Source organism: Lissotriton helveticus, chromosome 6, assembly GCF_964261635.1.
Source record: "Lissotriton helveticus chromosome 6, aLisHel1.1, whole genome shotgun sequence".
Lineage (NCBI taxonomy): Eukaryota > Metazoa > Chordata > Amphibia > Caudata > Salamandridae > Lissotriton > Lissotriton helveticus.
In genome coordinates, this window is record NC_136067.1 from 837,815,829 (window position 1) to 837,829,443 (window position 13,615).

Genomic DNA, 13,615 nt, shown 5'->3' on the forward strand with positions numbered 1-13,615 from the left:
TTTGCTTTGCTCAGAATTCCACCTGTATAATGTCTTCTCTGCTGGCCCGCCAGGCAGTAGGGTCGATTTTGCATTAATGGTGTGAAAAAGTGATGTTCTGCAAATCGGCCTCTCCAGTAATCTGTTAAGAGCCAACATTCCTTGTTTTGGAATATCTGTAGACACGTGTATCGTTTGAAAACTTTCAATCCAGCGATTTGGCAAACACAGACGTGTGGTGCGTTCAAGTGCTGCACTTCAGAGGCAGACTGAAGTAATCCTCTCGAAAAGAGCACTTGTCACTGCCCTGACAGATAAGAGGCAAATAAAGTTACAGCTGCAGACAAGCGTTATCTGTGATCTTTTGTCAAGCATGCCAGTGTCTGTCTGGCAACTTAAAAAAATGCACACTTTTCAAAGAGCCAAGTACTTCTTTGAATAACAATGATGGCGAAAAAAAATAAATAAAAAATAAAGAAACTAAATTCTGGAAGGAGAGCAGCCTGAGGGGGAAATACAAAAATAGCCTCATAATAATCAGGGAAATGAGAATAGCAATGTAAGTTTGAAATGTAGTATCAGAAAAATATCAGAAAAATTACTTCTGGACCAATTGAAATTTCCTGTTTGGGAAACTATTTAATGAGTTTTAAAAGACCTGAGTCAAGGATAAAAAAAAAGTGCATCTCTTATTCCCTAGCTATAGCCCCCCTGTGGCTTTGACTGACGAGTATGACCACTCAGAGTCAGGTATGCAATGACTTAACATCACCTTAGAAAAGACCAACATATCTCCAAGCAGCAGGGTCATTTTCCACAACTCTTGCTGGTACCACTGATGGAGCAAGGAATCAAAGAAAAGAAACTTGCTCGAATCAACCTCTCGGTAACATGTAATAACAAGTGGGAATAGAGATTTGAAAGAAAATTAACATACAAACGACATTCATGCATGGGGAAAAGGCTTTTTGCTTGCTTAAATAACAAAGAATAATTTGCTACATAACTGAAATCCCGCTTGAAAAAAAAATCGCTTTGCTCATGTGCGAACCTGTCCTGCGTAAGTAAACACGTGATTAACCCATGTGAGAGGAAATCTCTCCCACATGCGCAAAGAGTTGGTAATTGTAGTTCTCAAAGTACCTCTTGCCTGGCATATGCTTGCCTGAATCTTTAAAGAATTTTTTCGCTGCTAACGCTTTGCTTAACAAAGAAGAAAATAACATGGGGTAAAGTAGAAAGGGGAGGTAAACTGTGATAATAACATATTTGAGAAATTAACATCTGTTCATGATACTTTCATCAATAGTGAACGTTTTGGCCTGATATGTCAAGCTGAAAGAAAAGATGGCGGGTAAAATGTAAGCAACTTCACGCTGTGCATTAGAGTCCTGGAATGACCTGCTGACCGGGACATTGATCGTCTGCTAAGACCTAAGGAGGAGTGCTTGGGAAAAGATCCTCAACTGAAGAAATTATATAAAATTTGTATCTATCTATTTTGTGAGCTATATGTGAAAAGGAAGTGTCATGAAAATTGAATAAATTAAGTGGGAAGGGTTTACTAAACAAAGAATTAGTTAAGAATTTTGGAATGACCGCATGAGGTGATGGCAACTCCCCACCCCGGCTCAATCATTGTTCAGGATTCACAGACATTTGCAACCTTTGAGGGTGGGACATGCAAAATTAAAGGGTATAATTTGAGCGACTTAAGGTTAAGATAGAGAGCTGTTGCTGCTAAGAAGAGTTGTTGATGCTGAGTGAGGAGTAGGTGAGAACTGCTACTAAGAAGAATAGACTGGAAAAATTCAGTACTGAAAGACATCCTGATTAGGTTGAAGATTTGTGGAAGAATATCGAGGAGGGAGAGAGTGTAAGAGAGGGATGTGCTCCAGTGCGTAGGGTTCTAGAGAAGTGTAGTAAGTATAAACCTATCCTGCACCTGTCCTACAGTCTTTGTCTCCTGACTTTAGCAGGTGACCTCCACTAACCCTTCTGGCCAGGGGTTGGGATTCCCATTCCACTATTAGGTAAATCGAATCCTGTTGTGAATTTAAATTTTCATTGCAAAGTATGAGATACTATGTCCTTTTGTCTCTTCATCTATCACTCCTAATGCGTTGAAATTGTTGAATGCATTTGTAAATGTTATTTGATAAATGAATTTTTCGCTCCCATGAAAGTTGATAGAGTTTGCACTGTGAATCTGTACGAATGAGCGTTAATTTTTGATTGAATTAGTAGATAAACTCTATTGAATCTTACCTGGAGTCTGTGATTATTTTTACTGTGAAGTTATAAGATAGATTAATGAATTTGTTAATATCACCATCGACTACTCGACTAAGAAAATAAAGAAAATAAAATTTGACGCCCAGCGAAACAGTCAGGAAATCTAAATGCGTATATGGGCCTACTATTGTAAGTGATACGTTGATGTGTGAAAAGTTTATCCTAGCCTTTCGCTGGATCACCACCTTAGTGCAGCACTACATTTTTCCCAAATTATAATACTTTAAAACACTTAAACAAAACAGATATCACCCTATCCACACCTTTTTTACTGCTCATAGTCTTGTGAAAGGTGCGCGCTGAACTTGGAGATCATACCAAGGATGATTCCTTCTCAACAGACCCTGTACTTCACCAGGAAGAGATCAACCCCCTCTGCTGAATTGGGACTGCCACAGGCTCATCTTTCCTCGAATTTTCAGGTGATGCCTCAGAGGCAGCTCCACTGCTCGTGACAGAAAGGGAATTACCCGACAGCTCTGGTAGGCTACACCTGGGTGCTCTGCCACTTCAGTAGACCAATGTCCCATCTCATGTAATTTCTTCGACCCACACCACTTGCCATAGAGATGGTTGAAAAGAAGCCAAAACTTGCTTCCAGAATGATAATCCAGGACTAACATCAGATCCCCCTCTTTCAAGTTAACCACTTTGGCTAGTTGATGGCGATTAGCGGTAGTGTGTTGTTTCCTCCATTTCTACAATGTCGACTCATCATCCAGGAGGGCTGATGTTCAGCTTGGGTGATGAAAAATTGCATCAGTGACTATCCGACCCATTTAGGACTTACTAGACTAGGGGACTGCCCAGTGGGCACATGAGGTATCTGCCAGTATTTTTGGACAAATGAGTAGAGTGCCCACTCTTGATGGTGATGATTGGCATTGGCTATTCTAATCACCTTCTAAGAAGTTAACATGAAACGCTCAGCCTCCCCACTGTCATGTGGCCATCTGTGTTTTATTTTCCTATGCTTGATTTGCAGTGACCGGAGATAGTTGCCACACCGTGCCTCTGCAACGGGGACTGTAGTCTGCCCTCATCTCTTTCAAAAAGTTGTTTTTGATTGACAATTATTTTGAGTATAGCCTCGGTTGCGGAGGCGTAACTCATGATCTCAACCTTCGGATATTTGGAGTTGTCGTCATTGATCACAAGAATGTATTGACTGTCTGGAAGGCTACCAAAATCAGTGCTAGCTCAAATCCACAACTCTTGTGGGGTGACTTCAGTGAAAATGCATGTAATGGGGTATGGCCCCCTGGAGGCTCAGTGCATCGAGCATGCCTTTACAACTTGCCCGACCAGGGAAACCAGACTTTTTTTGGGATTCTACTTTTTGTTTTCACTATCCCTGATGTCCTGCATGAGCAAAGTGGATTACATGCATGGTGATCCATCACCGGATCACTAGTCAGTGTCTCCTGCAGAGGCATCCTTCTGCTCAAAAGGCTGGATGTTGGGGAGAGAGGCCAGGTTTGTTGGGCTTCTGGGACCTGGTGTGATACCTGAGATTTCAGAGCAGTCTAGTCTCCTTCCTGGACAGTTCTCAGGGCAATCTGCAGGCAATTGTCTACCTCCATGTCTTTGATGATCTCTTTCATTGACATGGATAGGGGGCGAGATCTTTCATCTACAAACCTTATGTACTCCTTCATCTTTTGGGAATTGTCCTCTTCCTCTGGAACGGCTGATTTAGAGTGTCGGAACAAGTAGTCTGCTGAGTTTTGGTAGCTGCTTTGCATTCTACCTCTAGCTGCAAAACCCACTTCTTAGGCATGGGCTTCAACGCTGACCCTTGGAAGAGTGGGTTTAGGTGATTTGTGGTCCATATGAACTGTGAAGAAATTTCCATATAGGTACAACTTCCAGTCTTAACCATTTCTGGTGAAGGTTTCTTTCTTGATTTGGGAATACCTCTGTACAGTGGGGGTGTATGCTCACTGGGGCCACTGGTGTCACGTGGTTACATAAGGCCCAGATAGAAACGCCATTGTACATGCTCACGTTGTTAAGTTGCCTTCTGTTCTCAAACACAATGCCATTTGACACACATTCATTTGCTTACAAGTACAGAATAATATTGCCTGAACTGAGCTTTGCTTACATTTCCACTTCACAGGCAAACTGTCAAATACCTTGATCATTCCGTTCAAGGGCTAAGTTCATCACGCACACTGTTGTTATGTGTTTTGCCCGTTCTTTGACAGAGCTATCACAATAGAATAAACAATAGCAAGCTGACTGGGGCTTCAGCATGGTAATATGGCTAAGAGACTGGCTGTAAGTAGATGGACGACAGCCTTATTAGGGTTTGCTCAACGTTTGGGGGCTAAGCCAGTTGAGGCAATTATGAAAATATATAGATCAAAGCGTGTGGCTATTAAACAACAGCCAGGGGTCCAGATAGCCGAAAATAGATTTCTCCATAGCCTTTAGTCCGTTCCTCAATCAACACCCACCTATGCAATTCATCAGGAATTAGGGCAGGGCTACGTATCAGATATTATGAGTTTAGCTACTCTTTTGTGCTGGGTCAAACCTTGGCTTAATCCAGAATTGACATTGAATCAGTTGATTCTGCGAGATATTATCAATCTGGACAAAGCCAATGAAATTAAGTGGTTGACATATGTTAAACATACGTTTTTTAAAATAGGATGGCCAGAATTATTTGAATCCCCTGATAGGATTTGTAAGGAGGACTTGAAGTGGGTCAAAACAATTTATTTTTAATATTTCGATGTTGGGGCGGGAAGAGCGGGAGCTGCAGAAACCATTACCTTGGGCTCACTGTTTGACTAAAACCACCTTGTCTACTGAACCGTACCTGATTAAGGTGACTAAACCTTTTCACCACTGGCTCCTGACAAGATTCCGTTTCAACTTGATCCACTTGGCGTTGGGTGATTTCCAGGGGTGGTGTAAGCCAGAGGAGGGTGAACCCTGGCGTTGTGATAATTCTTCTGTACAGAATACCCTACATTTCATGATGTTCTGTGATTTTTACAATGTCATTAGGAGGAGGTTCATAATGCAATTACTGAGGGGTAAAGGTTTTGTACAAGTAAGACCGGCCTTACTTTATCTCCAAATGCTGAGTAACCCCTGGGATAATTTAAATGTTGCTTGCTTTCTTGTTGCTGCTGTCCGTTTGAAGAAAAAAATATGTCCTGGTCTAGACTGTGTATGAATTGCAACGGTAATGTTTTTTAACTGGGTACTTGCCTTTTTAAAATTATTGTAGAGTTATTGTCTTTTGAGATGATCAAATGGTTTTTAAAGGATGTGTTGCTGTCTTTGTATTTGTCTTATTGTACATTTATGATTTTTACAAAAATCGAATAAAGTGGATTGATTGATATGGATAATGCTATTATATATACAACATTGATCCCTGGTTTAGATAGAGTAGCATTTCACAGGCACTAAGAGGTCGACAGATGCTGGAATTCCAGCCTTGCTGATTCCTGTTTACCTGATGCAAGGGATGCTGCCCAGCTTTCCACCACGACGGGCAGCTTGATGACACTTACCCACAAGTAACGGGGAGTTAGATCACTCTACAGGGATCAGGCAGATTCACTCACCCTTGACACACTAGCTTTGGAAGTGCTCAGTAGAAGTACAATATATTACGGTACTTATATGCACATATATATTCTCTGTTATAGAAACATGGCTGAACTTTTTATCTTTTTCACCATTCTAATAATGCTAATCACATGATTCTGTTTCCTTCTATTGATTATTGCAGCACACATATTTTACCCAAGAATCACAATGCTTTAATAAATATTGAAACTGCATGTTGTGTATTTCTTTTGTATCTCTTTGGGTATGCATGAGTAATCAAATGAAAAAGTTCTAGATCTGTTACCACAGTTTTCTTGGGGAATGAGGGTTGGTATGTTCTGAGGTTGCACAATCCATTTGTTACCTGGTCAGGTTTGAGGTACAGATGGTACACTGTGAGCTGTCAGGACTTTGACCAACATATCCTGGTGGTGTGCGTACAATCCATCTGGCACAATTCCTATGTTTATGTTGTCCAACAGATGTGCAGTTTTTACTGAGAAAGTATAAGCCCTAAGACACTGGGACCTATTTTCCACATGTTTGCCTTTGTGACAGAACAGCCCCAACCCTGTACAAGTAGCATCCATAGAAAGCTTAGTCTCCTTGGCTGAGTGAAAATACGCTAAGGTGGTCTCAGCCGACAGTGCAACTATAGTCTTTTAAAGCAAGATGTCATGGGCGTCGTCCTATGGCCATAGGGTCAACACCTTTGTGATGGATTTGTGGAGATGAATGGTGAAGGAAGTCTAGTTGTTTATAAACTACCCTCAATAGTTGACTATCCCCAGAAGGCTCTTCACTTTAGTCACTGATTATGGGGGGATTAGAATTTGACGTCTTTCACTTTGGTCCTATGGCAAATGTTATCCAATAGGGCGACTCTTTGGTTCTCTTAGAGGAATTCAGAACTATTTCAGGACAACTTCTTAGACAATTTGGCAGATGTACCATACAAAATTAATATAACGTTGTAACCTTGCTATGATATATCTGGCCTTCTGCTTTAATGGTCTCTTTATCTGGGGTCAACACCATACTTCTCAGTGGACTTAAGTCCCAGCAGAAAACAGTAAAAAAATCAGTTCGCCTAAAGATCCACGCCAATCAATAGAGTCCCATTCAGCAGAGTCAATGGAGAAGGTTAGGGCCATTAAAGTCTGAGTGTACACTTCAAAGGATGCCTTATTGGAGTAGTCAAAGTCCAAATTGGACACTGTTCAAATCTAATTACGGACTACTCAAAGGCCAATCTTGTCTCTCGGGTTTTATTGGGGGCAGATGTAATTTTGGATAAGTACACTCTATGACCTTGGTGAAAGCAAAGTAGAGCATCGAAAAAGGATGGTCATGTTCAAGATGTTCTAGCAGCCTGGGCATTCAAGGAAAGGGGGCACTCGGGGCTTTACCAATTCCCACTGGAGATCGACTAGGGATTCACTGTGAATGTCTACAGTGATATCTCTGACAATGTAAGGGCACTCAAAAGGGTTCAAAGTGCTCTGGACTCATGACAGCCAGTCCTAGATAGTAGAGTCAGACCCCCATGCAAGGGGTGGAAAGGCTCTGAATCTCCAAGCTCTACTAGGGCAGTGAAAAGTAGATACATACACGAGAATGGGTGGATTATGGTCAGTGAGTACCCAGCACAGATGAAGAAGGAATGTGTTCTTGCCGATCCATATTCCAGGTAGTGCTTGCAAGTGGTGTTTTTCATTGTTTTAAGTCTTATGTCAGTTAGGCTGCATGGTTACATTTCTTTTGGATGATCGCCTATTTGACTCTTCTCCATGCAGATCTTCAGCCAGATGGACCCGTTCATGTCTCCTACTGGTCAGATAAGCTTTTCTTTTAGCTGTACAGTTCAATTCCTTATGTCTCATAGGGTTGAGCAGCAAGGTTCTCATGGAATCCAAGCTTGTACCCAGCCTGTCTTATAGACTTCACCCAGCAGAGATCCTGTACTTGGCAGTCATCGGCTAGGGGCAGATGAGCAAAGTCTCTTTACTGTCCAGACTATGTACAACTTTGGTGGCCTGAGCAGAAAAGTCTGAGACACACAATATTCTGCTTCTTTCAAAATCTTAAAAATGTGCATCCTGTTCCTAAATACTACTGATGAATGGAATCCAAGGTCAGACAAGTTTGGACTGGTCAAGATGTGGATGAGATTTACTCAGGAAAGAACCCTAACAGAAAGCCACCATTGCTAGGTGACATCTTGCAACAATTCCCTGAGAATGGAAAACATACAATATCCAAAGGGAAGCAATAGCAATCTCACCACTAACAATGAACACTGCTTTTAGGGAGCAAGTCCTGAAGAAAGGGTTGTGCAGATCATGAAGGAGAGTCTCCAGGGGGACATCACCATTTACCTAATTACAGGGAAACACACACAGATATGGACAGACACACCCACCCACATACACAAAATGCGCACACACACATCTCACATGAGAATCAGTAAGGGACACGTAATCTGGGGAATGGAGGAACCTTTATAGGGGAGATCTGGAGACCAAGCATCCCACTGAGATACAGAGAGAAAGGCATGTTCCTCAGAACTGTGATAAGGCTGCCCTCACTGCCAGCTACTGATATCCTGGGAGGAAGAGTATGGGTCATACTGAGTCTGGGTGTTCAGTTTAAGTGATGCTTTGTTCACTAGCGAACAGTACAGCATGGAGAATCTCAAATGGATTTGGTGATTGTCTGGTTCAGAATCGGATAACCACAGTCCAGACCTGAGAGAAAACACAAGACACCGTATTTCATCCCAAACAAATGTCACCTTGTTTTGCTTGAATGTTTTTCACATTTCTAAATATTGTTTTGTTCCCAACCGTGCTGAATACTTTGGGTTTGAAATGCTTGACTGTACTATTCTATTGATTTTCTTCGTAAACAAAGCCTTACACTTTTTCCTGAGATTAAACTTCACAGGACATCCAGATCTACTTTGTTTTATAGGAAGGGTTCACACTGTTTTTTTCAGTTCTCAGCACAAACCACTTCTTTGAGTATGCACTGATTGACCCTGCTGCCTCCTGAAAGTCAAATTCCAAAACAGGAACCCTGGCACTTGTGAGTGCTCTCCTAGTCCCTGGACAAACTGCAGTGGTATTGTTAATCAGTAACACTGACACTAGACTTGGAAAGCACGTTCTGTGTGCCCCAGATCCCTAAAAGTGATTTAACAAGGCCCAGAACATGAACATCTTCGTCCGATGTCAGATGCAGTGGCGGCCCGTGCAGGTAAACACAGTGGGACGTGAGGCAGGGCGGGGTGTGGAGGCATGGAAGTGACAAATGACAAAATAGAGAAAATAAAAGAAATAAATAAAACCGACTCGGTGATGCGGTGAGCGCAAGGTAGGTGGTTGTGTTTATTATTTCTTTTATTTTCCCTATTGCGTCGTTTGTCTCTCCCCCCCCCTGCCCCGCCACACCACACAGTGCTTACCTGCACCGGCCGTGACTGATAAGATGTGAAGTTTTGTGGAGACACATAACAGTTTGATACAGGTCATCTCTGACCCAATATCGATACTTTCAAAAAGATGTTGACTGATGCTGTCAGTTTGGTTTAATTAGACCTATAAGCAGCCTTCAACCACAGTGTTCATCGTGTCATTCTGGATCTTGACTGACAAAGAGTGTGAATTTGATCTGTTTTGCTAGCTGTTTTCAATAGGTATTGAAAGTGATCAGAATGTATGTGGCAGAAAATCAAATACAGCAACTGATTTTGTAAATTTCTAACTAACTCTAAGTACAAAGCTGCCTTTGCTACAATAAGATTACTTCAACTGCAAACCCAGTAATATAATAAATCAGTCCCCAGATCCTTCAGGTGGTAAAATTAATTTCACATCCAAGCATCTTACTCGTCAGTTCATGCCCTCAAAGTACTGATGCATGACTTGTATCAGTTCTCTATTAACCATATCTAGAACATTGAAAGTACGATACAACAACGCAAAGTTATTAATTTTTAATTAGCGCTTTATAGAAATAATGCCCAAGATATGTCTCTATATCCTACACGAATGTTGATATTGCATATGTCACAATCAATTAGAGTGAAATGAACCAATCCATTATTATAATCAGGGTCTTTCCTCAATCTTTACAACTGTCAGATCTCACAGGACCAGGAAAACAGAATACAACAGGTGTAGAAAATTGGGAGAAACATGAACCAAATCGGGGAGCCAGTGTTCACCTGTATGGAAAACAAAAAATAAGAGAAAAAAATTGCAAAAAACACCTAGGAAGACATGGGAAATATTGTGACAAAAAACCCTAAAATGGAACGTAAATGAAATAGAGAACATGGGAGTTATCGCAAAACGAAGAAAATGGGGAAGAAAACAAACCAAAAAATAAATAAAATGGGTGAAAGTAAAAGGGGCTACGTTGCAAACAAATAACTAAAATAATAAAAACTAAAAGAAGTAACAAAATTGAAGTTATAGTAATAAGCAGAATACATATTAATGTAATGTTAGAGAAAAGCAAGAAACTCGAAGATATGTAGTGCATTCCAATCCCTAGTACCTCAGGGGCACCAACCATATGTACTTTGAGGATATTTATCGTTAACTTACATATATGTGGAGTTTGGTATACCAATCTATACTCACTTATATATAACTACCTTCATGATATTGCGGTAGTGGATATTTTGGCCATACATTATTTTTGCATGCACAATATTTTGGATATGAGATTCTGGTAGAATACCTTTTGGGTTCAGCCTCAGGACCTCCTGGAAGAATGCTTTATAAATCCCATTCTGGTTTCGCCTAAGAATCTGTTCCAGTGTGCCTTAAAAAGTACCATGTGAATGCATGTCATATGTATTTTAAGCGAGGGATGCACCAAACTCCAGTACAATTGTATATAGATAATAGACTGGGCACAATGCTTTACAATGCACCTCTGCAATTGCGTGTCCTCAGTGTTTAGAATAATACCAATATAAAAATCCCCTTGTGGACTTTAAAATCTCACTAAGGTACCATTTCCCCTTAGAAATTATAGGGGGAGATGGGCACTGTTCTTCTCTGTGTTCTTCTTCTATGTTCATCACACACCCCAGACAACATAGCACTGGTGCTGGTTGGTACACTCTTGTCAGGACTGGGGTACCTTGAAACAGGCTTTAATGCAATGGTGAAATACCGGTACAATGGACCCTAATGTAAAGAAGGGAAATGCACCCCATCCCCAAGTCCTCTGATTGGATGGTAAACGATCCAATAATTGGGGTGCAGTGGGCCCCTTACCCTGGAATACCTACACCCCTGCTGTAATGTTAATGACTTAGACAGGACCCAGTGGTTGTGGTGAATGCAGCCAGGGATACCTCAAGGTGCTTACATGTTACTTCTCCACACAGATCAAAGTGTCTGGTAAAAGGAAAGCCCCGCAAGACAAACAATCTAAATTATCTGTGACTATGTTTATTACTAAACTTGACAATTTTAGGCAGCATATTTGTTTGTGTGAACTGAAGCAGTCTAAGAAAAAGCAAACATATAGGTCGGGGACTGTGTGATCAGAAGGTCGATGAAAGAAGGCATGCTTCCATATTACTAGATTAATGGTGGGATGTACCTTCGAAAAAAAGAAAAAAAAATTAAGAGACAAAGTCAATGTCAGCCCGTGATACTAATAAACAAGTTCAACTTTTAAGACACAGACCTTTGCAGAATAGTCTTGTAGATTATTTTGCGTGGTTTGCAGTGCCATTGCCTAATGTATAACCTCGTTTATTAAAATTAGGGATTTATACTATACAGTGAGCAACATACAAGATCACATATGTGCTTCACTTTTCTATCAGACACGTATTTGTTTTTTATAAACAATACATTTAAAAACATAGTTGTGGGTAAGGTGCTAAAAAAACTTTCCGCCATTGGAAAGTATTGCCTCTTTCGATTGGTTCGGCAAATAACAAAAGAATATTATTTGAAATGTTTAACATGTGCTCAAGTATTCCTAGTGTTTCTTTTATTCACCTGTCTTACTTCTATTGAAGGCATTAAATCGTCCAAAATCGCCTTGAGGGAAAGACCCTGGCCCAGATGGACAGAGTGCAGATTTCTAATGAAGCTCAAGATTGGGCTCACAGAGCATTTGCTTAATGTGCTTAACACACTAAGTATCAAGGCAATTTTCCATTCTCCTTCCCTGATGAATGGATTATCCTAATTACAAAAAAGATAAAGACCTGCAAAACTGTGTGTCTTACGGCCGGTTATTGATTGGTGAAGACATCAAGTTTCTAAGGTGCCTGGAGCTCCAGCTGCAGAAAGTGTGCTGCCAGGTCATGCTTACAAGAGGATTAGTCAGAAGTTTCATCCTGGCATGTTTTTTTGTGCTGGTTGTGTGGGGTACGATATGTTGCTGTCATCCATAATTAGCTTGATGGTGAACAGATTGTTAAAGAACTTCAATAAAGTGCTTTTTTAATTATAGGAGTTGGCACGGAGATCTGTCTTTTTTTAGATTCCTACAATTTGTTTTCGGAGCTCTTTGAAAAGGATTATTTTTGGGACTTTATATATAAGAATCTTATCATACTTGACCTCACTGCTGATGCTTAGATTCTGTCTCACTATGTTGCTCTCAAAACTCCATAGTAAATATGTCCTGTTGAATACTCGTCTTATGCACTGAGATATTACTAGCTGATATCATTCTAAGCTTTTATTTAAAGTAAAGTCCCTAAGGTCCGACTCCATCTCATGTAGGCCCCAACTCCATCATAGTTCACGGAGGCCGCCATCTTCCTTAACTTAGACAATGGATGCCACCATATTACCTGATTTATGCAGAATAATTGTCATGTCTGCCTTTAAACGTAGATGTTGCCATCCCTTATCTTTCCAGGAACTGTGATAGAGTCAAGTTCTACAATTAATGACAGATACAACATCTAATGCGGCATTTGTCAGGGTCAAATGTCTACTCCTCATCATGTCAAAGTTACATAAGAACACTTACAGACATATACCCAAAATAATGTGCCTTGCCTGTCCATATTTCAGATGTTGACTCATTTGCCCTGTTCAAAAATCCTCTGAAAAGATGGCTTTTTTCTTCCCATTTCTCTTAGTCACTTGGGGCATTTTTTATTTCTGTTTTAGAATGCTTTCCGCTAGTCCTTTGACACCTCAAGGTATAGTGCACTTTATGAATTGCTTTAATTTAATTTAATTTTTGTATTTGGAGGATGCTCTCCATGTGAGGTTCTCTTCGGAGATCCTATGTATGTGCCCAACTTAGATAATTGTGGGAAGCTGGCAGATGAAGATACATTTCACTTGGAGAAATGTTTGAATGTTTTACAGAGTTTCCAGGAAGTCAGATATAAACTGTCTAACATAAACCTTTCTGATGCCACTACCTGTAAAAAGAAGGTAATTACTGTTGCCGACGGGTGGATTCCCAAACTTGGGGACATAGTTTGAGAGAAAATATGTGACAAGCAAGATTTTGAACTATCTTACAGACCACCCGTCGCTGTTCTTAGAGTAAAAGGCAACAGAACTGTTATCTTGCCTCTGCTTTCTGGATCAGGAAGAAACAAGTACCTATCGACCACTTAAGAAAGCATTATGTGGCCATTCTTCTACAGCTGGCCGCGGCAGACACCAAGAAGGATTCAGAGTAGCTCCTCCCATCCTCTCCCTCCTCTGAATACCCTACCCCCTGAACAAAGCAGTAACATTACTAGCTTGACCTCCCA